This window comes from Balaenoptera ricei, chromosome 4 (assembly GCF_028023285.1).
Source record: "Balaenoptera ricei isolate mBalRic1 chromosome 4, mBalRic1.hap2, whole genome shotgun sequence".
NCBI lineage: Eukaryota > Metazoa > Chordata > Mammalia > Artiodactyla > Balaenopteridae > Balaenoptera > Balaenoptera ricei.
Genome location: NC_082642.1, coordinates 36381628 through 36406228, shown reverse-complemented (window position 1 = coordinate 36406228; position 24601 = coordinate 36381628). Strand labels below are relative to the sequence as shown.

The window sequence follows — 24601 nt, the reverse complement described above, 5'->3', positions numbered from 1 at the left end:
CTGTGAAGACCTGCCATGGAAGTTAGAATTATGAACATGACTTGTCCCCAGACTACAGATAACAAGGGACAGTCACCGAGAGATGGTGTGGCCTTGCTTCTTAGAACCGTCTGTCTCCTACAGTACTCTCTAGTGCTTCCGATTACTTTAAGCTTCACTTCCAATACCACATAAAAGAGCCTTGTATGACTTTTATACATACATCTTAACACAATGTGACTGACTATGGGACTGTCAATTACAATTATTTTTCCAAATCACATAATCATAAAACTTGAGAGACAGAAAGACCTCTTTTATAAGCTTTCTAATCCAATTCCTTCATTTTATTCAAGAGGTGACTCAGCAAGCAGTTACAGAGTTCCTTCTGGGAAATCTAACCAGTTCATACCTTCACTAAGCATTTACTGGGCTCCTGTTATGTACAATGCACCATGTGGGAGGTTACAGAGGTTACAGTATGAATACTGATATTTACGTACTTTAAATGGAAACGATGTAAATATCTAAAAATAGAAAAAATGGTTAAATAACATATTCAAACAGTAGAATATGAAGTCATTACAAATTATATATTTGAAGATTTTTTTAATGATATGGGGAACTTGCTCAGTGAAAAAAAGCAAACTAGAGTTAATTTTATCTAATTTTTATAAAAATTACAGGCACAAACAGAATAAAAACCTGAAAAGATATCAACATGTTGATCTTCATCATCTCTGGATGGTGAGATCACAGGTGGTTTCCATCATCTGTTTGCGCCTTTATGTTCAAATTCTCTATAAGGAGACTCATTTTCTTTTACCATGAAAGGAAGAATTGTATTTAGAATGTCATTGGTATTCTTACTACAGATTTATATCTCATTAATAAGTATCAAATTAACGAATGATTAAAAATATGTGTGAACAGTCATATCTCACGCAGTCAACGAGCTCACATTCAGCAGACAACTGAAACTAACATAAATAATAACTTCTGTTAGAACATCTTGAATTCTACAGTAGACGAGGGCCACCTGTTCTAATGTTCCATCGTGGACTCCTTCCTTCAAGCATCTGTCACCTCCCAAATGCCTCCAGAGTATTTTGTTCATCAGAACCATTTTTTTTTTTTTTAGATTCCATATACATGTGTTAGCGTACGGTATTTGTTTTTCTCTTTGACTGTGAACCTAGGGGCAGGACAGGAGTAAAGATGCAGACGTAGAGAATGGACCTGAGGACACGGGGAGGGGGAAGGGTAAGCTGGGACGAAGTGAGAGAGTGGCATGGACATATATACACTACCAAATGTCAAATAGATAGCTAGTGGGAAGCAGCCGCATGGCACAGGGAGATCAGCTCAGTGCTTTGTGACCACCTAGAGGGGTGGGACAGGGAGGGTGGGAGGGAGGGAGATGCAAGAGGGAGGAGATATGGGGGGATATATGTATACGTACAGCTGATTCACTTTGTTATACAGCAGAAACTAACACAACATTGTAAAGCAATTATACTCCAATAAAGTATGGAGTAAAGATGTTTAAAAAAAAAAAGGATTTTGCTTATTTGTTCTCGTGTCTACAAGCTGAGACGTAGCAGCCTACCAGCTGGCCTTTTGTCAGCATCCATGCAAGTCTCACTGCTGGTTTTGAAACCGATTAGCTGAGGAGTGAGGCAGAGTCTTTAGGATTCGGCAGCCCTGAGCAAGAGTGGGCAGAGGGAGAATGCCCCCACTGCATGCGCTAGGTGCCATGCAATTCAAATCGGCTGACCAGGCCTCCAGAGAAGACGACATCAATGAAATTAATGAGCCATTCACTCACTTGGCAAATATTTATTCGGCTGCTTCTATCTGCTGGCACAAAGACCGCCATGTGAAGGACAAGGCTCGTGGTCTAGTTCAGGTCTCTCTCAAGACCCTGCAGAGCAGGTGAGTGGGAATGCTGTCTGCAAAGCCCCTACAAAACGAAACACAAATCCTCCCTCAAGCACCTCCCTGTGCTATTTCAAGCCCTGAGTGGTTTCCACTCCTGTCGTTGCCATGTTGGCTCTCAGGGAGATCTGGTAAGAGAAACCCTTCACTGTACAGACAGAACAACGAAAAGGGCTCATTCCGAGGGTGAAGGAGGGGTAGCTCTTCTTTACATTTGCAGCATCTGCATAGCCAGAGACGGTACAGCTCAAGGGTTACGCCGGGCACATTTGAAAAGTCACGTTTGTGAAAGACAAAATCAGGAAGACTAGAACAGGTGCTCAGGTCTTTAATCTAACATCCTTACCGCCAAGGGAATTTTAACCGTATTAAAGTATCATTGGCAAAGTAACAGCATGACTTAAATACTGCTAAATCTGGCACTGAGACTCATTACCTCTGTGATCATCACATCGCATCCCATCTCCTTCTACTGTTGTTCTGAAGATTCAGGGAGTGTGTCTACAGGCTAACATGAAAGATCTTTCATAACAGTGATTTTTAACGCCTCCAGAGAACAGTCTGTGGTTGATAGAATGCCTAGCATAAAACCTGCTTTTCAACAAACAACACTTTTTTCTTTTCAGTTACTATCTTGGCTGCCAGTTCTGCATAAGAGTAACGGAACTTTGGAAATACGGGAAAGGCTTGGATGTTTTAGTTACTAAAATAACCCTCAAGAAGCCAGTAAATTCTATTCTGTTATAAATCTGGGATTGACTAAAGTTATGGTTGTACCTCATCTATAATGTACTCTAAAATACTAACTGCTGATTTCAAACATTTTTGTCTGTGTCTGTGACAGCGGGATATACATCTTATATCACTACCCAATGATATATACATACGTAACAGAAAGAAAAGGTTCACAAAATAATACTTACTACAAGGCATGTACATCTATCCCATCCCATTCCAAATTACACTAAAGCACAAGATGTTGGTCCCACTGATTTTTCACAAACCACTAATTGATCATTGTTGAGACTTGAAAAAATATCAGTATAGATCATATGATGTATCTCTACATATGCAAGTTAATGTGCAAGGGGCCTGGTCAAGAATTACCACTCTGAGAGTGGTTAGTTAGCTTGGCCAAAGACTCTCTTCAAGATTTTCACTCCAGAGGCAGATGGATGCAATGTGTTTACCTGCATCTCCAATGGAGGCTGCATCTGTGAGCACCAAAGAGGTCAGCAATAGATTTTATTGGGGAAATAAACAGCGTTCAGAATAAGTGACTGGCCAGAAGTAGCACCCAGGCTCCTCCACCCCTGCGTGGAGGGAGTGGGTTCTCGGGCAAGTCCCGTAGTCTAATTCCTTTTGAGTTGCATGCAAGGTCATGACTGCCTTCAGGCCTGGTTCCTGCACCAAACACCCTTCCCAAATTAGTAGAAGATTCTGATGCCTAATCAGACTAGAAAGTTAGCTAATCCTACCATCAGAATATTTTCTTGCCTTAGTGCTTGCCTGAGCATGTTTAAAAGGACAAAGCAGGGAATTTACTTGCCTATGAAAAAGGGTTCTATGATCTTTTTTGTGTCTGCGTGATAACAAAGGATTGTACGTGCGGCAAAATTTGGTCTGAGATCTCAGTTCACCTGAAGCAAGGCTGTGACAATTACCAAAAGAACCTGAAAAAATATGAATAATCAAATTGGCTTGGATAGGTTTGCAACAGAAAGGTCCACATAATTCTCATATAATACACAAATCAGTATTATTTCATCAAACATTTAACTACTTTGTGACATGTTTTAAATTATAGAAAAAGATCTTTATCAAATAATTTCGTAGGTCCTAAAATGATCTCTTATCAGTTTCTCTTCAGTGAATGATTTTACTATATTCTAATACAATTTTATATAAATTCCGTTTTTCAAAGCACAGAGGTCAGATGCTGTAGTAAACTAAAAATTGGCATAGCAAAGACGAAAAAAGAGAATGGAAGGAAATATCCTATTAAGAGTCAGGAAAAGCTTTATTCTACGAAGGAAAAAAGAAAACCTAATCTCAATGGGAAATGTAATAAGTTTGGGTCCTAAATAGCTTCCAATTTGTCAAGTCAGAGTTTGATACTTGTTTTACAACATGAAATAGATGCATCCTTTATAACATTAAAATGTGGACTATTAAAATGAGATATTACTTTGAAAATCAGTTTCATCTTCTCGTGGAATTAAACAACGTATATTCCACTTTATCTGTTGTTTATTACTCTCTTGTTTTCAACACCACCCCCCCCTTTTTTGGATTAAAAAACCCTCTTTATTCAAAGGAACCTAAACACCATAATGGAGTTCCTAGCAGCTTAAATCTGTTTGGCAGAAAACATTTCATGCGTTGTGGTATTCCTAAAGCATCCAGGGAGCCCTAGAATTCTCTGAGGCTAGGTCTTATATACGTGAGCATTTTTTAAAGTTATACACACAACCATATCTAATACTAGTGCTATTAAAATAATTTTCTAGTAGTACCACGTATAGATGTTAGGGAGAAGGAACAGAAACTATAAAAAAAAATTTAAGCAGTATTGCTGAAAGTGTGGTTTTCAGACTCACACTAAATTAGATTCTCTGGGGTTGAGGCAATTTACATATTTAACAAGACTTCTGAGAAGTTACTGAGTTACTATAGTTTGAGAACCACTACACTAGAAGTCTGTGTGGAAAACACACACAAATTCAAAATATTTGAGTTTTACACTACTCCACACAATTACTTCCCCAGAAACGTCTGTAATTTTGGTGTATTTCCTTCTGAAAGTTTTCCTTTGCTTAAGTAACTACAGCTATGTAATCACTTCCCTCCTTTTACTTAACATAAGCAAGTCTTTCCATGTTTATATATATATATACATGAATATGTATAATATATATCAATCAACATTTTAATGGCTGCCTGTTCATTCTGTTGAATAGATATACCACAACTTACCTCATTAAGCTCTCACTGCTAGAAGTTTAGGGTACTATTACACAAAATGCTACATGACGAGCCATGGACAAATATCTTGGAGCACCTGTCCAGTTGCTGCCTTTGTAATTTCACAGTCACAGGACACACACTGCTGAACTGCCAGCTGGAAAGACTGTGCCAATCTACAGCGTCACCAACAGCATACGATGCTGCCTGTATCCCCACATCCTTGACAAGCCGAGTTACATCTTTTTAATCTTTGCCAATCTGACTGACCAAATATGGATATTTGGGTTTTCTGGTTCTGCTTAGTAGTCACTATGGTTAATTTAAAATATTTCAGGTTTAAAACACAAATGAAACCAAATTTATGGTATAACAGCAGCAGAGGTTAATTATTTTCCTTCCAAGACTAAACGCCAAATTCCTATAGGACTATTTTAAAAAAATATATCAAATAACCATAATCTGTAAGAACAGGTACCTTTAGATCAGCTTTAATCATAACATAATGAGGTGATGACTGAATTCACCTGTCAATTTGGGACGTATACCTGGATGCAGCTTTTTTTTTTTTTTAAGGCTAATATACTATTTCTTGAGCTACTGACACTGATTCATTGAACGCCGATCTTTTGCCAAACATGATAAAAAGAAATCCCCACTATGAAACTGAACTTGGAAAATACATGATAACATACAGCTAATAACCTTTAGAAGCTGAGGACAAGGCTGTATTTGAGAACCTTCCTTGACAGTTAATATACTGATCCCCCGACACTGAGTCAGTCTATCGGCACCATTTTTCAAACAGCATTTGCTCACTTCATGTCTCTGTGTCACATCTTGGTAATTCTCACGATATTCCAAACTTTCTCATTATTATTTTACTTGTTATAGTGATCTGTAACCGGTGGGAGGCGAGGAAGCTGCAGAAGAAAAGTTTGAGGCTACCAGAGGTTGGTTCATGAGGTTGAAGGAAAGAAGCCGTCTCCGTAACAAAGAAGTGCAAAGTGAAGCAGCATATGTGGATGGAGATGCTGTTGCAAGCTATCCAGAAGACCTACCTAAAGATAATTCATGAAGGTGGTTACACTAAGCAACAGATATTTCAATGTAGATGAGACAGCCTTACATTTAAACAAAATGCCATCTAGGATTTTCATAGCTAGAGAGGAGAAGTCAATGCCTGGCTTCAAAGCTTCAAAGGACAGGCTGATTCTCTTGTTAGGGGCTAAAGCAGCTGGTGACTTTAAGTGGAAGCCAATGCTCATTTACCATTCTAGAGCCCTTAAGAATGATGCTAAATCTCCTCTGCCTGTGCTCTAGAAATGGAACAACAAAGCCTGGATCACAGCACATGTATCTGTTCACAACATGGTTAACTGAATATTTTAAGCCCACTGTTGAGACCCATTGCTCAGAAAAAAAGATTCCTTTCAAAATACAACTGCTCATTGGCAATGCACCTGGTCACCCAAGAGCTCTGATGGAGATGTACAAGACTCATGTTGTGGGACTTCTCCGGTGGTGCAGTGGTTAAGAATCCGCCTGCCAATGCAGGGGACACAGGTTCGAGCCCTGGTCCGGGAAGATCCCACATGCCGCGGAGCAACTAAGCCTGTGCGCCACAACTACTGAGCCTGTGCTCTAAAGCCCGCGAGCCACAACTACTGAAGCCCGTGTGCCTAAAGTCTGTGCTGTGCAACAAGAGAAGCCACCGCAATGAGAAGCCTGCGCATCACAACAAAGAGTAGCCCCTGCTCGCCGCAACTAGAGAAAGCCCGTGCACAGCAACGAAGACCCAACAGCCAAAATAAATAAACAAACAAACAAACAAATAAATAGACTCATGCTGTGTTCATGCCTGCTAATACAACTTCCATTCTGGAGCCCATGGATCAAGGAGTAGTTGTGACTTTCAAGTCTTATTATTAAAGAAATACATTTCATAAGGCTATAGCTGCCATAGATAGTGATTCCTCTGATGCATCTGGGCAAAGTCAACTGAAACCTTCTGGAAAGGATTCACCATTCTTGACGCCATTAAGAACATTCGTGATTCATGGGAAGAGGTCAAAATATCAACATTCAGAGGAGCTTGGAAGCAGCTGATTCTAACCCTCATGGATGACTTGAAGGGGTTCAAGACTTCAGTGGAGGTAGTTACTGTAGATGTGGTGGAAACAGCAAGAGAACGAGAATTACAAGCAGAGCCTGAAGATGTGACTGAATTGCTGCAATCTCACGAGAAAACCTGACTGGATAAGGAGCTGCTGCTTCTTATGGACGAGCAGAGAAAGCGGTTTCTTGAGATGGAGTCTACTCTGGCTGAAGATGCTGTGAAGCTTGCTGAAATGACAAAGGATTTAGAGTATGACATAGACTTGATAAGGCAGCGGCAGGGTTTGAGAGGACTGACTCCAACTTTGAAAGAAGTTCTAATGTGGGTAAGATACTGTCAAACAGCACTGCACGCTGCAGAGACATCGTTCATACAGGGAAGCGTCAGTTGATGCAGCAAACTTCACTGCTGTCTTATTTTAAGTAATTGCCACGGCCCCCCTGCCCTCAGCAACCACAACCCTCATCAGTCAGCAGCCATCAACGCCAAGGCGTGAGAGACCCTCCAGCAGCAAAAAGATGACGACACTGAAGGCTCCGATGATGGTTAGAGTTTTTTAGCAATAAAAAACTTTACGGCACTTTAAAATTAGACATGTACATTGTTTTTAAAGATATAACACTACTGCATACCTAGCAGACTCCAGTATAGAGTAAACATAACTTTTACACACACTGGGAAACCAAAAAAATTCACGCGTCTCGCTTGATTGTGATATTGGCTTTACTGAGGTGGTCTGGAACCCAACACGAATTACCTCCGAGGTGTGTCTGTCTAGTGCATAAAGGGCTACAGAGCAATACACAAGCAAGCACTTTCTAGTGCTAGGCACAGGATCTGTGGGAACACAGAGAAGCTAAGGGAAGTTTACTTCAAGAAATGTCTAAGCTAAAACCTAAAGAATGAGTAGATCAAGGCAAAGAGCGGGGGGGAAAAGGATGCTTCCAGACAGAGGTAATTCAATCTCTTTCACCAAAAGGTGAAGAAGGAGCGTTAGAAGTTGAGGGAAATAAAGTCGTTTAGACTGAGTCTTTGGGAGGCAGGGCAAGGGGAGGTACCAAACGATTAAGGCTGGACTGATCTTAACGACTACAGTTGGAACTTGAAATTTAATACTTCCAATCTCTTCCCTGAGGGTGTATAGTTAAAACATCATTAGGAAAAGTTATAATCAAAGGGATATTAGCCATACTACTGCAGAAATCAATACGATATGAATTTCTTATTAATGGCCTGAAACACTTATCATTTGTTTCTATTACAAAGCTAAAGGGAAATTTTTGCCTAATGTTAACCACATAATGAGCTGAAGTTTAAATTACCTTTTCAATAAGCATCTTGATTCCCTGTCCACGATGCAATACTTTCTCTAGTTTGTCAGTTTTTCCTTAAAATTTCCATCAAATTGCCAAGAGCCAATGTGATAAAAAGCAATGATACTCAAGTTTCAGCTGCATCAGAATTACCTGGAAGGCTTGTTAAAACACAGGTTTCTGAGCTCCCAGGCCAGAGTTTCTGATTCTGTAAGCATGGGGAGGGGCTGGAGGTTGTATATTTCTAACAAGTTCCCAGGTGATCCTGATGCTGGGGTCCTGAACCGCACCTCGAGAATCACTGCATCATGTTGTAAGCATGCCTGAGTAAAGGTACGAGGGAAAAAGAATTGTCTCCGGACTCTTACCTATGGTAGAAACAGTCAGGTGTCCAAATTTCACTTAGTTGAACTGCATTTTCCAAACATCTTGAGGAGCTGACATTTCCAATCTTCCTGTCTGAATTTACTGTTCAACCAGTAGGAATTCTACTAATAGTCGACCTCTAATTTCACACAGAGCGGTTAAATACTTTAAGCTTGTCAATGATGTCTAGCAAGAACCATCAGCTAAGAGCATTGTGCCTTTGAAAGCTCTCTGAAACCACTTTAGTCTGGCTGCTTCTACTACTACTAAGTGAAATTATATCCTTCCAAAATGATCTAGTGTACAAATAAGGTCCTTTATAAGGCAAAGGATTTTTAACACGAACAACAATCTTTTCTTTAAAAACACAGCAAATAAATTTTCAGATAGTGAAAATGGAGATTATAAACAACTGCAATGCATGTTATTAACAAAGGCCAACATTTACATACATTAAGTTATTCTATTGAATTAAATATGTGATTATAATCATTGGTAATTCTGCATCATCTCTGGGGGGGCCTGACACTTCCGTGAACACAAGTTAGCTACGTATGAGGTCCATACTGTCATCTAAACGTGCTGTTGGCACAATTTTAATGATCAATATACACACATACAAGCAACCGTGATTTCACTTTCATTCCAATCAGAATTATTAATTTTAATAATGCATAGTTAGAAATGATGCATGAAAGATTTTCATAAACTGCTGAAAACAAAATTATGCATATAATTATAACAACAACGTTAGTTCACTGACTCCTTGGAAGTCTGCATGCACTGCACTAAGTACTTAATTTTCACAGTCTGTACCTCAGTCTTCTGGTGGAAGGAAATGTAACCCAGACAACTTAAGTAACTTGCCGAAAATGATACAACTGTTAAGTAGACAGCTGGGACATTTCTGGCATTCTTCTGAGACACTATTATAGAAGAAACTACTGGAGTACTTCTAAGTTGTAATGTTGAAAAATTTAATTTAATTTAGCATATATAAATTTGACCTCAATCCCTTTTTCCTCCTGACTCTTCTTAGGATGCCCTCAATAACCAACAGACATGCAGGTGAAGCCCAGAATTATCCTGAATCTCCAAGGGAGAAAGCAGGAGTGGAGTTTCACTCTCCTCAAGAACCAAAAGACCAGGGCTAGAAGGGAAGGCTTGCCTCTCCCCCAGGAGACACGGATCAGAGACCAGCAGGTTACGTGCATTTAGGACAGAGGCTGCTGGACCTTCACAGGGTCCCACCCTCCCAACCTCAGGTGATGCTCGGGCCATGCTGACCTTAACTGCCACGTGTAGTTTAGAAGCTGAGATGGCTTCTTCCAGGGCTTCAACGGCAGGAGACAGTTTGCTGCCTGATTCCTGGATTTCCCTGGACTAGAGCAGACACTGTCTGCCCTGAGTTTCTGCTCTGTGATGTGAAATATCTGCACTTGATCCTTCAGAGCACATTACTCTACAATGATCATTCTCTTTCATTTGTTCACCAAACTTTTTAAAACTTAGAAACTGTATGCCAGTTCCAGGGCGGGGAAGAGGGGTGAGAAGGAGGGAAAAAAAAGGGAAAACGGAAGGAAGGAATGGTCTGTGTTCATTCTATGTTTTTCCTTAAGAATTGTCATTCCTTTTCCGTCACAGCTCACCCACTTGCTACCAAAGCAGCCTATAGATACCTCTAGCACTGACATTACATTAAATATCATTGCTTGTTGCTTGTTTGCACCCCACACTAGATCTAAATGCCTTGAGAGTAGGGGACATGTGATCTGTTCTGTTATGTTACCTACACATACCGCCACTTGGTGCACTGGACAGGATTCATATTAACTCTATATACTTCAGTTCTCCCATCGTTTCAGTGGCTATAACACATATTCTAACTTCACAGGGCTACTGTAAGGGTAAAATTAGTAAGAAAGAAAAACTGAAAGTACTATACACGTCATAATTAATAGTATTCCTCAACCCTAATCTCCATAATAAACTAGAGGGTTTATTAAAGCATTCATAACACAGACGCCTCATTCCTTTATGTGTGTGCTAAACAACAGAGTTCACAGCCGGTTATTTCCCACCCTGTATTTACTCTCTTGACACCTATTTCTGGAAATCTGTGTCAAGTATGTGAGCAACAAAAAATAAAAGGAGAAATCAAGAAATCATATCCTAAAGGTTAAAACTGTTGTTTAAACACTATCGAGAGAAAATAAAAACAGAAAATTTTAACCAAACAAAACATTCTGTACAAAGTAAAATCATCTCTCACTTAACACAAGTTCCCATTATGTCAGAAGACCGATCTCCACTTTTTAACTCTGCGATTAACAATTTTATAATAAAACCAAGAAGAAGTAAAACCGTAACTCTGAATCTAACACTGAAAAGCAGCCCTTCTGCTTATCGCTGATTATGGCCCCTCTATTGAGTTAACTTGTCTCCCTGAGAAAGAGATGTTCAAGTTCTAAGCCCTGGAACTTGTGAATGTGATCTTATTTTAAAACAGGGTCTTTGTAGATGTAATTAAGTTAAGATCAGGTAATTAGAATGGGCCCTGAATCCCATGAGAGGTATCTTTATAAGAGAAAGGGGAGGGAGACTTGGGTACAGAGACACAGAGGAGACACACGCCGGCAAGAAGGCCATGCGACAATGGAAGCAGAGATTGGAGTGATGCATGCAGCTACAAAGCCAAGGAGGGCCATGGAACTCCAAGGACTGCTGGGGGCCTCCAGAGGCTAGGAAGAGGCAGGAAAGGATTCTTCTCTAGACCTTTCAGAGGAAGCAAGGCCCTGCGGACACCCTGATTTCAGACTTCTAGCCTCTGAAACTGTGAGAGAATAAATTCCTTTTGTTTTTAAGCCACTGAATTTGTGGTGATTTGTTACAGCCGCCCTAAGAAATTAATAGAGCCTAAAAAAGAGGAACATACATCAGTTATAGCAGAAAGAGTGCAAAATAAAGAAACAGTTTTACGGCATCCATTTTTCCCGGTTGCCTTACAAAGTTAGAGGGAAAGTATTTGGGAGATAAGATTTCACTAGAAGGAATGACAACGTACAAATGACCCCTGAACAACACAGGGGTTAGGGGTGATGACCCGCTGCACAGTAAAAAATCCATGTATAACTTCCAGCTGGCCCTCCATATACACGGTTCCACATCTACAGATTCAGCCAAGAGCAGATCACACAGTACTGCAGTATTTACTATCGAAAAAAAAATCTGCGTTTAAGTGGACCCTGTGCTGTTCATGGGTGAACTGTATTGTCTTTTCACCTCCTACCCATGTAACAGCATGTTAATCAGGGAGCAGCCATAAGGCTACTTCTAGAAAATTCTACCCAAGGGTTCTTCTATTCTATGTACATCTTACTAATACTTGATTGTTTTGTACACACATTGATCTTGGTTTGGCATTCTATCACAGCCACAGAAACCTCTCATTCTGTGATCCAATACTTGTTTTCTAACAGTCAACCTGCGTAACTCTCCCTTCGGTGCTTTTCCTGCATTACTGATGTTGTGTTGAGTATTTAAAGATGCAGTAGACACGTGGTACCCTGCCCCTTTCACAGTCATCTAACTACACTCATCCTCAGGACTGTGGCTGAAACAGAAGCAAGGATACAGCACAATCCACTTTCCATTACTCTTGAGAAAGTAGAGCCAATGGTTGGAAGGGTAACTGAACAGATGATACCATCAGAATGATCTTCTTTAATAATGAAGTATGATGAGAACCAAACTCATGATGGTGTAATAGTCAACCATCTGCTTTGGTACTGTGGCTACTCAGATCTAACAACTTCCTGCACAAGTAGAAACGAAGCACTGCTCCATATATAGCAGCCTGTTCTTTGAGTCATGCAAAAACCATTACTGATTTCTGATAGCATAATTTACAATCCCTGAGGGAAATCCATCATGAGCTAAGATAACCCTATGCATTTGCTCATGCTTGATATTACATCTGAGTAAAGCAAAACCACAAAAACTGAAAAGCATATTCCAAGTAACCAGTGTATTCCTGAAGGAAAAGAAAATGAAACAAAAGTATTGGCAAAACTTGGGGAGTTTCTGTGAACTGTGACCCTTAGATATAGGTCGTGAGGCCCAGCCGGGTTCTGCTTCGGTGAGCAGCTTTCGCTGTCGTCAAAACTCTGCTCCCAATTTCCAACTCTGGTGTTAAACTGGGAAAAGTTCATTTCTAATTCAGGTTCTGTATATCTTACCATAAAGACTTAGGACCTGCAAGAGGCCAACAGAGTGATACGCTTCGACAGAGCTAATGCCTTACCCAGGGCTGGCACACTTACCAGCTTTAAACTCACATCTATCCCGGCTGGGAGAGAGCGCTGCAGGACCAAAGGAGCAGCATGTGTGTTATTTAAAGATTTAGATGTCCAGTGTGACCCAGATGGAATGATTTTTCCAAATAAATTATATCCATTTTTTGACAAATAAGGTATCTAACCCAAATCAATACTAAATGGCCTTCTCTTGAAAACATTTTATTAGCACAAAGAAAGAGAAAGCTGTATTTCTTTACAGACACTGGAGGAGACTGATAACTCGATCTTGGGGCCACAAATATATATCCTATCTAGCTTTAGATAACCCTTTCCCAAAAATGTGTGGACAGCATTTATTTATAGTCTTTTCCTAAATGGCTCTGCCTCACTAAATACGGAATTGTAAGCAGAATTAGCTCAGGGTTATGTTACAAAGACACCATCATGCTGTGCTAGTGTATTTTAACAGATTCTTTCTCAAGGTTCGACTGTACAAAGAGTGCTTCCACTTACGCAAGGCCTCAGGATCAGGTGAGACCTTATCTACACATTCTCTACCCAGGCTCAAAATCTCCCAGCCAGGGACTCCTTCAAAACTTTAATAAAAGGTATCACTTGATCTCCCCACCAAACCAAACCAAACAAAAAAAACTACAAATACACAAACATACAAATAGCTGTATTAATTTCTAAAGGTTCCCATACCCACCCAGGGTTCTATAAACTTCACATTAAAAATTGCTGGGACTTCCCTGGTGGTCCAGTGGTTAAGACTCTGCGTTCCCAAGGCAGGGGGTCCAGGTTCGATCCCTGGTCAGGGAACTAGATCCCGCATGCATAAGAGAAGGAAGGAAGGAAGGAAGGGAGGGAGGGAGGGAGGAAGGGAGGGAGGGAGGGAGGGAGGAAGGGAGGGAGGGAGGGAGGGAGGGAGGGAGGGCGGACGAAAGAATGAACAAATGAAAAAGAATTGCTGAAGCAAGATTATTATAAAATCAGAAATCTTTGGAAAACGAAAATGTTTACATTTCTGTACTATTGGTAATTCTTTCCTGGGGTTGGGTGGGGGGAGGGAAGGGAGGCATAGGTAAGAGACTTGAAAGTTTTCGGTTTTCCGTGGGATGTATAATGAAACTTAGGAGTGTAATCAAACGAGGACTGGCATTTTCTTCAAAATACTCCACACACAAAAAAAACCCCAAACCATAAAAAGTGGGAGGAGAAGTGCAGGAGAGAGAGATGAAATAGTCCAGCAAATGCTGATGGTAGCAGAAGCTGCTAGGCGCCTGGGGTTTCACTCCCTACTTTTGTGTATGTTTGGACATTTTCACAATTACAAGTTTAAAATTTTTCAAAAAGAACCCTCCAGCTAATCAAGACATCAAAATGTTAAGACATAATTTGACATCTATGGACACTGAGATCCTAGCTATGGTCACAGAACCAAAGAACAGACATGTAGACAACTAGGGCTGATTCCATGATGCCAGGTTGTCTCAGATCTCACCTGGGGCTTTAACTTCTTTCCCAAACAAAAAGAGAAGAAACATGACAGGTTAGTTTTGGATACAGGTTCCGGGAGGGAGGGAGAGAGAGAAGGAGGGAGGGAGGGAGCAAGAGAAGGAGGGTATGAAGGGGCTTGACCTCCACTTGCATAGTGGCAAGTCCTCTTTTTTGGGCCGTTCTGAAAGTCAGGGCTCTCCTGAGAAAAAGAAAGAATATGCCATCCTGATGACATCCTTTGGAGAATATCTTTAGCACGTGAAACTGAAGAAATGTATGTCTCCAAAACAATTGGGGAGTTTGGGAAGAAAACAGCCCACGAATTCAAAATATCACTAAGTATGGTCGCTTTAAGATTTGGAATGGGCTTTCCTGCCGACCTTTCTCCCCCTGTGAGGGCCCTGGCTTTATAAGGAAGCTATATGCCAAGACAGATAAGTGAATTAAATTGAATGCTCGGTGGCAGAGTTTGGCAGGCAATTCATCACCAGGGAAGTCTCAAGTACTGCTGGCTGGATTTTAAAGTACTTTCTCTAACTAGGCTGGACACGCCTGCCTCTGGGCACACGCATTTTCTTTAAGTTGGCAGGAGCACTGCTTCGTCACCACCTCTTTCTTACAGTCAACTCAATTAGCATGGTCTCGGAAGACAGGGTTAGCAGGGATAATAACATCAGGGATAATTTTTAGGACACTCATTTTAACTGTTAGTTTCAATCTCCTCTTTAACCAAAACCTTTTATTTAGCAACCCATAAATCATCAAATTTGTTTGAGCTTTTTTTTACAAATCATCAAATTTGTTACTCTGTAGTTTCCACTGGATGCCTAATGATAACAGTATAAAAAACTCCTGCTTACTAAATGTGCCCTTGAAATCTGTTTTCTCATTTTTCCCAAAAACCTCATAAATTAGGCATTATTCTCTCCATTTTAACAGATATGGAAATGGAAGCTTGCTCAGAGAGTTAAACAGATCGTTCTGAGATCAGACAAGTAGTAAGTGACAGAGCCAGGATCTGAACCTAGGGCCTGACCTTCCCTTTGCAGTATGCTGCATCATTTCTACAAAAAAAGGAAGAAACAAAAAAGGGAATCAAAAAAGGCAGGCAGCAAAAGACGGAAGAAGAAAACTGGAAAATACATTGGCAAATCTTTTTTAATTTTTATTTTATATTGGAGCATAGTTGATTAACAATATTGTGTTAGTTTCAGGTGTACAGCAAGGTGATTCAGTAATACATATACATATATCCATTCTTTTCCAAATTCTTTTCCTATTTAGGTTATTACAGAATATTAAGCAGAGTTCCCTGTGCTACACAGCAGGTCCTTGTTGGTTATCTATTTTAAATATAGCCGTGTGTACACATCAATCCCAAACTCCCTAACTATCCCTCCTCCCTGGCCTTCCCCCTGGTAATCCTAAATTTGTTCTGTAAGTCTGTGAGTCTGTTTCTGTTTTGTAAATAAGTTCATTTTTTTTTTAGATTCTGCATATAGCGATATCATCTGATATTTGTCTTTCTCTTTCTGACTTGCTTCACTCAGTATGACAATCTCTAGGTCCACCCATGCTGCTGCAAATTGCATCATTTTGTTCTTTTTTATGGCTGAGTAGTATCCCATTGTATATATGTACCACATCTTCTTTATCCATTCCTCTGTCGATGGACGTTTAGGTTGCTTCCATGTCCTGGCTATTGTAAACTGTGCTGCAATGAACACTGGGGTGCATGTATCCTTTCGAACCATGGTTTTCGCTGGATATATGCCCAGGAGTGGGACTGCTGGATCATATGGTAGCTCTACTTTTAGTTTCTTAAGGAATCTCTATACTGTTCTCTACATTGCCAAATCTTTATGAACGGCATGACCTTGGAGAGACTAACACTGGCTTTTACTTTTTGGTACCACCTTCAGGCAGCCGATATAAAACTTCTAAGTGATCCTGTTTTATACTCAAGTTACTGTCTTTATTTATTTTTTAAAACAAACATACATTTAGATCCTTACTAAGATGATCTTCATGGAGAAAAGTGTCATTAAAGACGCTGAGATTTTAACATGGCACCAGTTATGGAAAACTCAATAAACAGTCAATTCTTCTGAGTGACATCAGCACTGCCACGAGTTTCTGTTACTGTGATCTGTATTTGAGTTGGGGATAAAAGGGTGTCTCCACATGACAGATCATGCAAATTTACGAATACCTAAAATGAGTAATATCGGGAACTAGAAATGTTTCTAAGTGAAGTTAAAACCCACCTCAGTCTCACTCAGACCTGCTTCATGTCCCTCCTCTGCTCCCCACCTCACTGAACGGCCCGTTATCGACCGCCAGCCAGCCGAGAGCCTGGACGGTTCTCAACGCCTCCTCTGCCTTTCAACTATTACTGACGCTTAGAATTCTTGAGGAAAGTCCTGAACAGAATTTTACAGGGGAAAACTAGCTGAAAAGGTCGTAACTCTGCATAACCATCTGCCAGGACCCAGACTTCCTACTAGCTGGTAAAAACTAAAAACGTGCTGTGATTGAAAAACCATTTCTGTGTGTCAGACAACCAGACTTTTGACTGATACCCGCCACTAAGGAGAGCTGGGACTTCAGGGCTAAAGAAAGGCACCAGACACAGTGTTGGATGTTTTACATAACCCTGTTTTTCATTCTTAAGCTCAGTGAGGGAGGTATATCATTCACGCTTTAAAAAAAGGATGCAAAGGCTCAGAGAGTTAGATGCCCTGCCCAAGTTTACGAAGCAAAAAGATTTGGAATTCAAACGTGAATCTGTGTACCACATTATACTATACCATATGACTTCCCATCTATAAAATTTTTAAAGGAAAACAAACCCAAGGATATTGTCGAGAAATCTGTTGCTGTATTTCTCAAAAATGCACTGATTTATAAGCAGTATCAACTTTGTCCACACTTTATTTCACATCAGAGAAACACCTAAATACCTGAGTCAAAGTATACAAGCCAAATTTCCTAATACTAACAAAGTGGCTGAACTAAATAGAAGAGTGGGACACAGACTGTTGTAAACTACTTGTACCTCTAATTCCCTTGGGCTCAATATAGACACAATAAAATATAATTTGACAGTGCAGAAAACCGAAGAAAATTTATAGGCAAAGTCTCTCTGCCTGTTGCCAAAGGAGTGTGGAGCACAGACATATTAGGCCTGACAAATATTTGAAAGCTGAAGTTGGCAATTATCTTAAACACAGAGCATAAAAATCATGCTTCGTAAATTGCCAAAAATGCTGACTTAAAAAAAAAAAATCTTTGCAAAACAAGGTACGTGGGACTGCTATGAAGACACTCATAAAACAGAATTAAAAATAAGAAAACCAGTAGACAGTTTTAACCCTTTGCTTGTTCAATTCCAAATGCAATATTTCTAATAGTCGTTCAAGTGATCTATTCATCAAATAACAAGGAAAACTCACAGCTCAATGTAGGAATAATTGGTTTATGTGCTAAAAAATGATGATAATCCTGTGGGTTATGGGTAGTAAGTCTAAGGTAATTCCTACCCGTTACAGAAACACTCCACTGACTTGGGCATTTATTTTTGATAAATGCAGAGTTACGTGGGGAGGGAGGGGTGGGAAGAATAGATTAAATACTGGCATCGAATCTTATTGCACTCACATAAAACGCCAATGTTCGAGAAATACCAATACAGATATTCCTCATATGATATTCTGACATGCAGAATTTCATTACTACTGAGTTTAGAAATAAATGTATTTGTGTGTGCTTGCACGCATGTGTGTGTGTGTTTGTGTAATCCAACACCATTCTCTTAGAAAGTAATGTCAAAGCAGGGGAATCAAGAGATTAGGGGTGAGGAGGAACCAAGATGGCGGAGTAGAAGGACGTGCTCTCACTCCCTCTTGCGAGAGCACCAGAATCACAACTGGCTGCTGGACAATCATTGACAGGAAGCCCCTGGACTTCACCAAGGAGGATACCCCACGTCCAAGGACAGAGGAGAAGCCACAGTGAGATGGTAGGAGGGGTGCAATCAGAGTAAAATCAAATCCCATAACTGCTGGGTGGGTGACTCACAAGCTGGAGAACACTTATACCACAGAAGTCCACCCACTGGAGTGAAGGTTCTGAGCCCCACGTCAGGCTTCCCAACCTGGGGTTCCGGCAACAGGAGGAGGAATTCATAGAGAATCAGACTTTGAAGCCTAGTGGGAATTGATTGCAGGACTTTGACAGGACTGGAGGAAATAGAGACTCCACTCTTGGAGGGCACACACAAAGTAGTGTGCGCATCGGGACCCAGGGGAAGGAGCAGTGACCCTGGGGGAGACTGAACCAGACCTACCTGCTGGTGTTGGGGGGTCTCCTGCAGAGGTGGGGGGTGGCTCTGTTTCACCGTGGGGACAAGGACACTGGCAGCAGAAGTTCTGGGAAGTACTCCCTGGCGTGAGCCCACCCAGAGTCTGTCATTAGCCCCACCAAAGAGCCCAGGTAGGCTCCAGTGTTGGGTTGCCTCAGGCAAAACAACCAACAGGGAGGGAACCCAGCCCCACCCATGAACAGTCAAGTGGATTAAAGTTTTACTGAGCTCTGACCACCACAGCAACAGTCAGCTCTACCCACCACCAGAGCCTCCCATCAAGCCTCTTAGATAGCCTCAAACACCAGAGGGCAGACAGCAGAAGCAAGAAAAACTACAATCCTGCAGCCTGTGGAACAAAAACCACATTCACAGAAAGACAGACAAGATGAAAAGGCAGAGGGCTATATACCAGATAAAGGAACAAGAAAAAACCCCAGAAAAATAACTAAATGAAGTGGAGGTAGGCAACCTTCCAGGAAAAGAATTCAGAAAAATGACAGTGAAGATGATCCAGGACCTCGGAATAAGAATGGAGGCAAAGGTCGAGAAGATGCAAGAAATGATTAACAAAGACCTAGAAGAATTAAAGAACAAACAGAGATGACCAATACAATAACTGAAATGAAAACTACACTAGAAGGAATCAATAGCAGAATAACTGAGGCAGAAGAACGGATAAGTGACCTGGAAGACAGAATGGTGGAATTCACTGCTGTGGAACAGACTAAAGAAAAAAGAATGAAAAGAAATGAAGACAGCCTAAGAGACCTCTGGGACAACATTAAATGCAACAACATTCGCATTATAGGGGTCCCAGAGGAGAAGAGAGAGAGAAAGGACCAGAGGAAATATTTGAAGAGATTACAGTCGAAAACTTCTCTAACATGGAAAAGGAAATAACCATCCAAGCCCAGGAAGCGCAAAGAGTCGCACACAGGATAAACCCAAGGAGAAACATGCCGAGACACATATTAATCAAATTGGCAAAAATTAAAGACAAAGAAAAATTACTGAAAGCAGCAAGGGAAAAACGACAAATAACATACAAGGGAACTCCCATAAGGTTAACAGCTGATTTCTCAGCAGAAACTCTACAAGCCAGAAGGGAGTGGCATGACATACTTAAAGTGATGAAAGGGAAGAACTACAAACAAGATTACTCTACCTGGAAAGGATCTCATTCAGATTCAATGGAGAAATCAAAAGCTTTACAGACAAGCAAAAGCTAAGAGAATTCAGCACCACCAAAGCAGCTCTACAAAAACTGCTAAAGGAACTTTGCTAAGTGGGAAACACAAGAGAAGAAAAGGACCTACAAAAACAAACCCAAAACAATTAAGAAAATGGTCATAGGAACATACATATAGATAATTACCTTAAACCTGAGTGGATTAAATGCTGCAACCAAAAGACACAGGCTTGCTGAATGGATACAAAAACAAAACCCATATATATGCTGTCTACAAGAGACCCACTTTAGACCTAGGGACACATACAGACTGAAAGCGAGGGGATGGAAAAAGATATTCCATGCAAATGGAAATCAAAAGAAAGCTGGAGTAGCAATACTCCTATCAGATAAAGACTTTAAAATAAAGAATGTTACAAGAGACAAGGAAGGACACTACAAAATGATCAAGGGATCAATCCAAGAAGAAGATATAACAATTATAAATATATATGCACCCAACATAGGAGCACCTCAATACATAAGGCAACTGCTAACAGCTATAAAAGAGGAAATCGACAGTAACACAATAATTGTGGGGGACTTTAACACCTCACTTACACCAATGGACAGATCATCCAAAATGAAAATAAATAAGGAAACAGAAGCTTTAAATGACACAATAGACCAGATAGATTTAATTAATATTTATAGGACATTCCATCCAAAAACAACAGAATACACTTTCTTCTCAAGTGCTCATGGAACATTCTCCAGGATAGATCATATCCTGGGTCACAAATCAAGCCTCAGTAAATTTAAGAAAATTAAAATCATATCAAGCATCTTTTCTGACCACAACACTATGAGATTAGAAATGAATTACAGGGAAAAAAACGTAAAAAACACAAACACATGGAAGCTAAACAGTACATTACTAAATAACCAAGAGATCACTGAAGAAACCAAAGAGGAAATCAAAAAATACCTAGAGACAAATGACAATGAAAACACGAAGATCCAAAACCTATGAGATGCAGGAAAAGCAGTTCTAAGAGGGAAGTTTATAGCTATACGATCCTACCTCAAGAAACAAGAAAAATCTCAAATAAACAATCTAACCTTACACCTAAAGGAACTAGAGACAGAAGAACAAACAAAACCCAAAGCTAGCAGAAGAAATCAGAAAGATCAGAGCAGAAATAAATGAAATAGAAACAAAGAAAACAATAGCAAAGATCAATAAAACTAAAAGCTGATTCCTTAAGAAGATAAATAAAATTTTTAAACCATTAGCCAGACTCATCAAGAAAAAAAGGGAGAGGACTCAAATCAATAAAATTAGAAATGAAAAAGGAGAAGTTACAACAGACACCGCAGAAATACAAAGCATCCTAAGAGACTACTACAAGCAACTCTATGCCAATAAAATGGACAACCTGGAAGAAATGGACAAATTCTTAGAAAGGTATAACCTTCCAAGACTGAACCAGGAAGAAACAGAAAATATGAACAGACCAATCACAAGTAACGAAATTGAAACTGTGATTAAAAATCTTCCAACAAACAAAAGTCCAGGACCAGATGCCTTCACAGGTGAATTCTATCAAACATTTAGAGAAGAGCTAACACCCATCCTTCTCAAACTCTTCCAAAAAATTGCAGAGGAAGGAACACTCCCAAACTCATTCTATGAGGCCACCATCACCCTGATACCAAAACCAGACAAAGATACTACAAAAAAAGAAAATTACAGACCAATATCACTGATGAATATAGATGCAAAAATCCTCAACAAAATACTAGCAAACAGAATCCAACAACATATTAAAGGGATCATACACCATGATCAAGTGGGATTTATCCCAGGGATGCAAGGATTCTTCAATATACGCAAATCAATCAATGTGATACACCATATCAACAAACTGAAGAATAAAAACCATATGATCATCTCAATAGATGCAGAAAAAGCTTTTGACAAAATTCAACACCCATTTATGATTAAAAACTCTCCAGAAAGTGGGCATAGAGGGAACCTACCTCAACATAATAAAGGCCACATATGACAAACCCACAGCAAACATCATTCTCAATGGTGAAAAACTGAAAGCATTACCTCTAAGATCAGGAACAAGACAAGGATGTCCACTCTCACCACTATTATTCAACATAGTTTTGGAAGTCCTAGCCACAGCAATCAGAGAAGAAAAAGAAATAAAAGGAATACAAATTGGAAAAGAAGAAGTAAAACTGTCACTGTTTGCAGATGACATACTATAGAGAATCCTAAAACTGCCACCAGAAAACTACTAGAGCTAATTAATGAATTTGGTAAAGTTGCAGGATACAAAATTAATGAACAGAAATCTCTTGCATTCGTATACACTAATGATGAAAAACCGGAAAGAGAAATTATGGAAACACGCCCATTTACCATTGCAACAAAAAGAATAAAATAACTAGGAATAAACCTACCTAGGGAGGTAAAAGACCTGTATGAAGAAAACTATAAGACACTGATGAGAGAAATTAAAGATGATACCAACAGATGGAGAGATATACCATGTTCTTGGATTGGAAGAATCAATATTGTGAAAATGACTATACTACCCAAAGCAATCTACAGATTCAATGCAATCCCTATCAAATTACCAATGGCATTTTTTACAGAACTAGAACAAATCATCTTAAAATTTGTATGGCGACACAAAAGACCCCGAATAGCCAAAGCAGTCTTGAGGGAAAAAAACGGAGCTGGAGGAAGCAGACTCCCTGACTTCAGACTATACTACAAAGCTACAGTAATCAAGACAATATGGTATCAGCACAAAAACAGAAACATATATCAATGGAATAAGATAGAAAGCCCAGAGATAAACCCACGCACCTATGGTCAACTAATCTATGACAAAGGAGGCAAAAATATACAATGGAGAAAGGACAGTCTCTTCAATAAGTGGTGCTGGGAAAACTGGACAGCTACATGTAAAAGAATGAAATTAGAATACTCCCTAACACCATACACAAAAATAAACTCAAAATGGATTAGAGAACTAAATGTAAGACTGGACACTATAAACCTCTTAGAGGAAAACATAGGAAGAACACTCTTTGACATAAATCACAGCAAGATCTTTTTTGATCCACTTCCTAGAGTAATGGAAATAAAAACAAAAAAAAAACAAATGGGACCTAATGAAACTTCAAAGCTTTTGCACAGCAAAGGAAACCATAAACAAGACAAAAAGACAACCCTCAGAATGGGAGAAAATATTTGCAAACGAATCAACGGACAAAGGCTTAATCTCCAAAATATATAAACAGCTCATTCAGCTCAATATTAAAGAAACAAACAACCCAATCCAAAAATGGGCAGAAGACCTAAATAGACATTTCTCCAAAGAAGACATACAGACGGCCACGAAGCACATGAAAAGCTGCTCAACATCACTAATTATTAGAGAAATGCAAATCAAAACTACAATGAGGTATCACCTCACACCAGTTAGAATGGGCATCATCAGAAAATCTACAAACAACAAATGCTGGAGAGGGTGTGGAGAAAAGGGAACCCTCTTGCACTGTTGGTGGGAATGTAAGGTGATACAGCCACTATGGAGAACAATATGGAGGTTCCTTAAAAAACTAAAAATAGAATTACCATATGATCCAGCAATCCCACTACTGGGAGTATACCCAGAGAAAACCATAACTCAAAAAGACACATGCACCCTTATGTTCATTGCAGCACTATTTACAATAGCCAGGTCATGGAAGCAACCTAAATGCCCATTGACAGACGAATGGATAAAGAAGATGTGGTACATATATACAATGGAATATTACTCAGCCATAAAAAGGAACGAAATTGAGTCATTTGTTGAGACGTGGATGGATCTAGAGACTGTCATACAGAGTGAAGTAAGTCAGAAAGAGAAAAACAAATATCGTATATTAACGCATGTATGTGGAACCTAGAAAACTGGTACAGATGAACCGGTTTGCAGGGCAGAAGTTGAGACACAGATGTAGAGAACAAACGTATGGACACCAAGGGGGGAAAACTGTGGTGGGGTGTGGATGGGGTGTGCTGAATTGGGCGATTGGGATTGACATGTATACAGTGATGTGCATAAAATTGATGACTGATTAAAAAAAAAAAGAGATTAGGGGCACACAGACCTACTAGAGCATGGACTTGAGGATATGGGGAGGGGGAAGGGTAAGCTGGGACGAAGTGAGAGAGTGGCATGGACATATATACACTACCAAAGGTAAAATAGATAGCTAGTGGGAAGCAGCTGCATAGCACAGGGAGATCAGCTTGGTGCTTTGTGACCACCTAGAGGGGTGGGATAGGGAGGGTGGGAGGGAGACGCAAGAGGGAGGAGATATGGGGATATATGTATACATATAGCTGATTCACTTTGTTATACAGCAGAAACTAACACACCATGGTAAAGCAATTATACTCCAATAAAGATGTTAAAAAAAAAAGAGATTAGGGGCAGAGGTTCTGCTTCTGAAACACAATCAGTAGCACTTTGCATCCAGTTCCTGCACAGGACTGCAGAGAAAATGGGACAG

At 40.0% G+C, this 24601-nt stretch overlaps 1 protein-coding gene across 1 annotated transcript in view; it reads right to left on the bottom strand.

Moving 5' to 3' along the window:
* Nucleotides 1–24601, bottom strand: part of LOC132364607 (ubiquitin-conjugating enzyme E2 E2) — a 360874-nt gene that overhangs the window by 173230 nt on the left and 163043 nt on the right. The gene's annotated exons all lie outside the window — the stretch shown is intronic.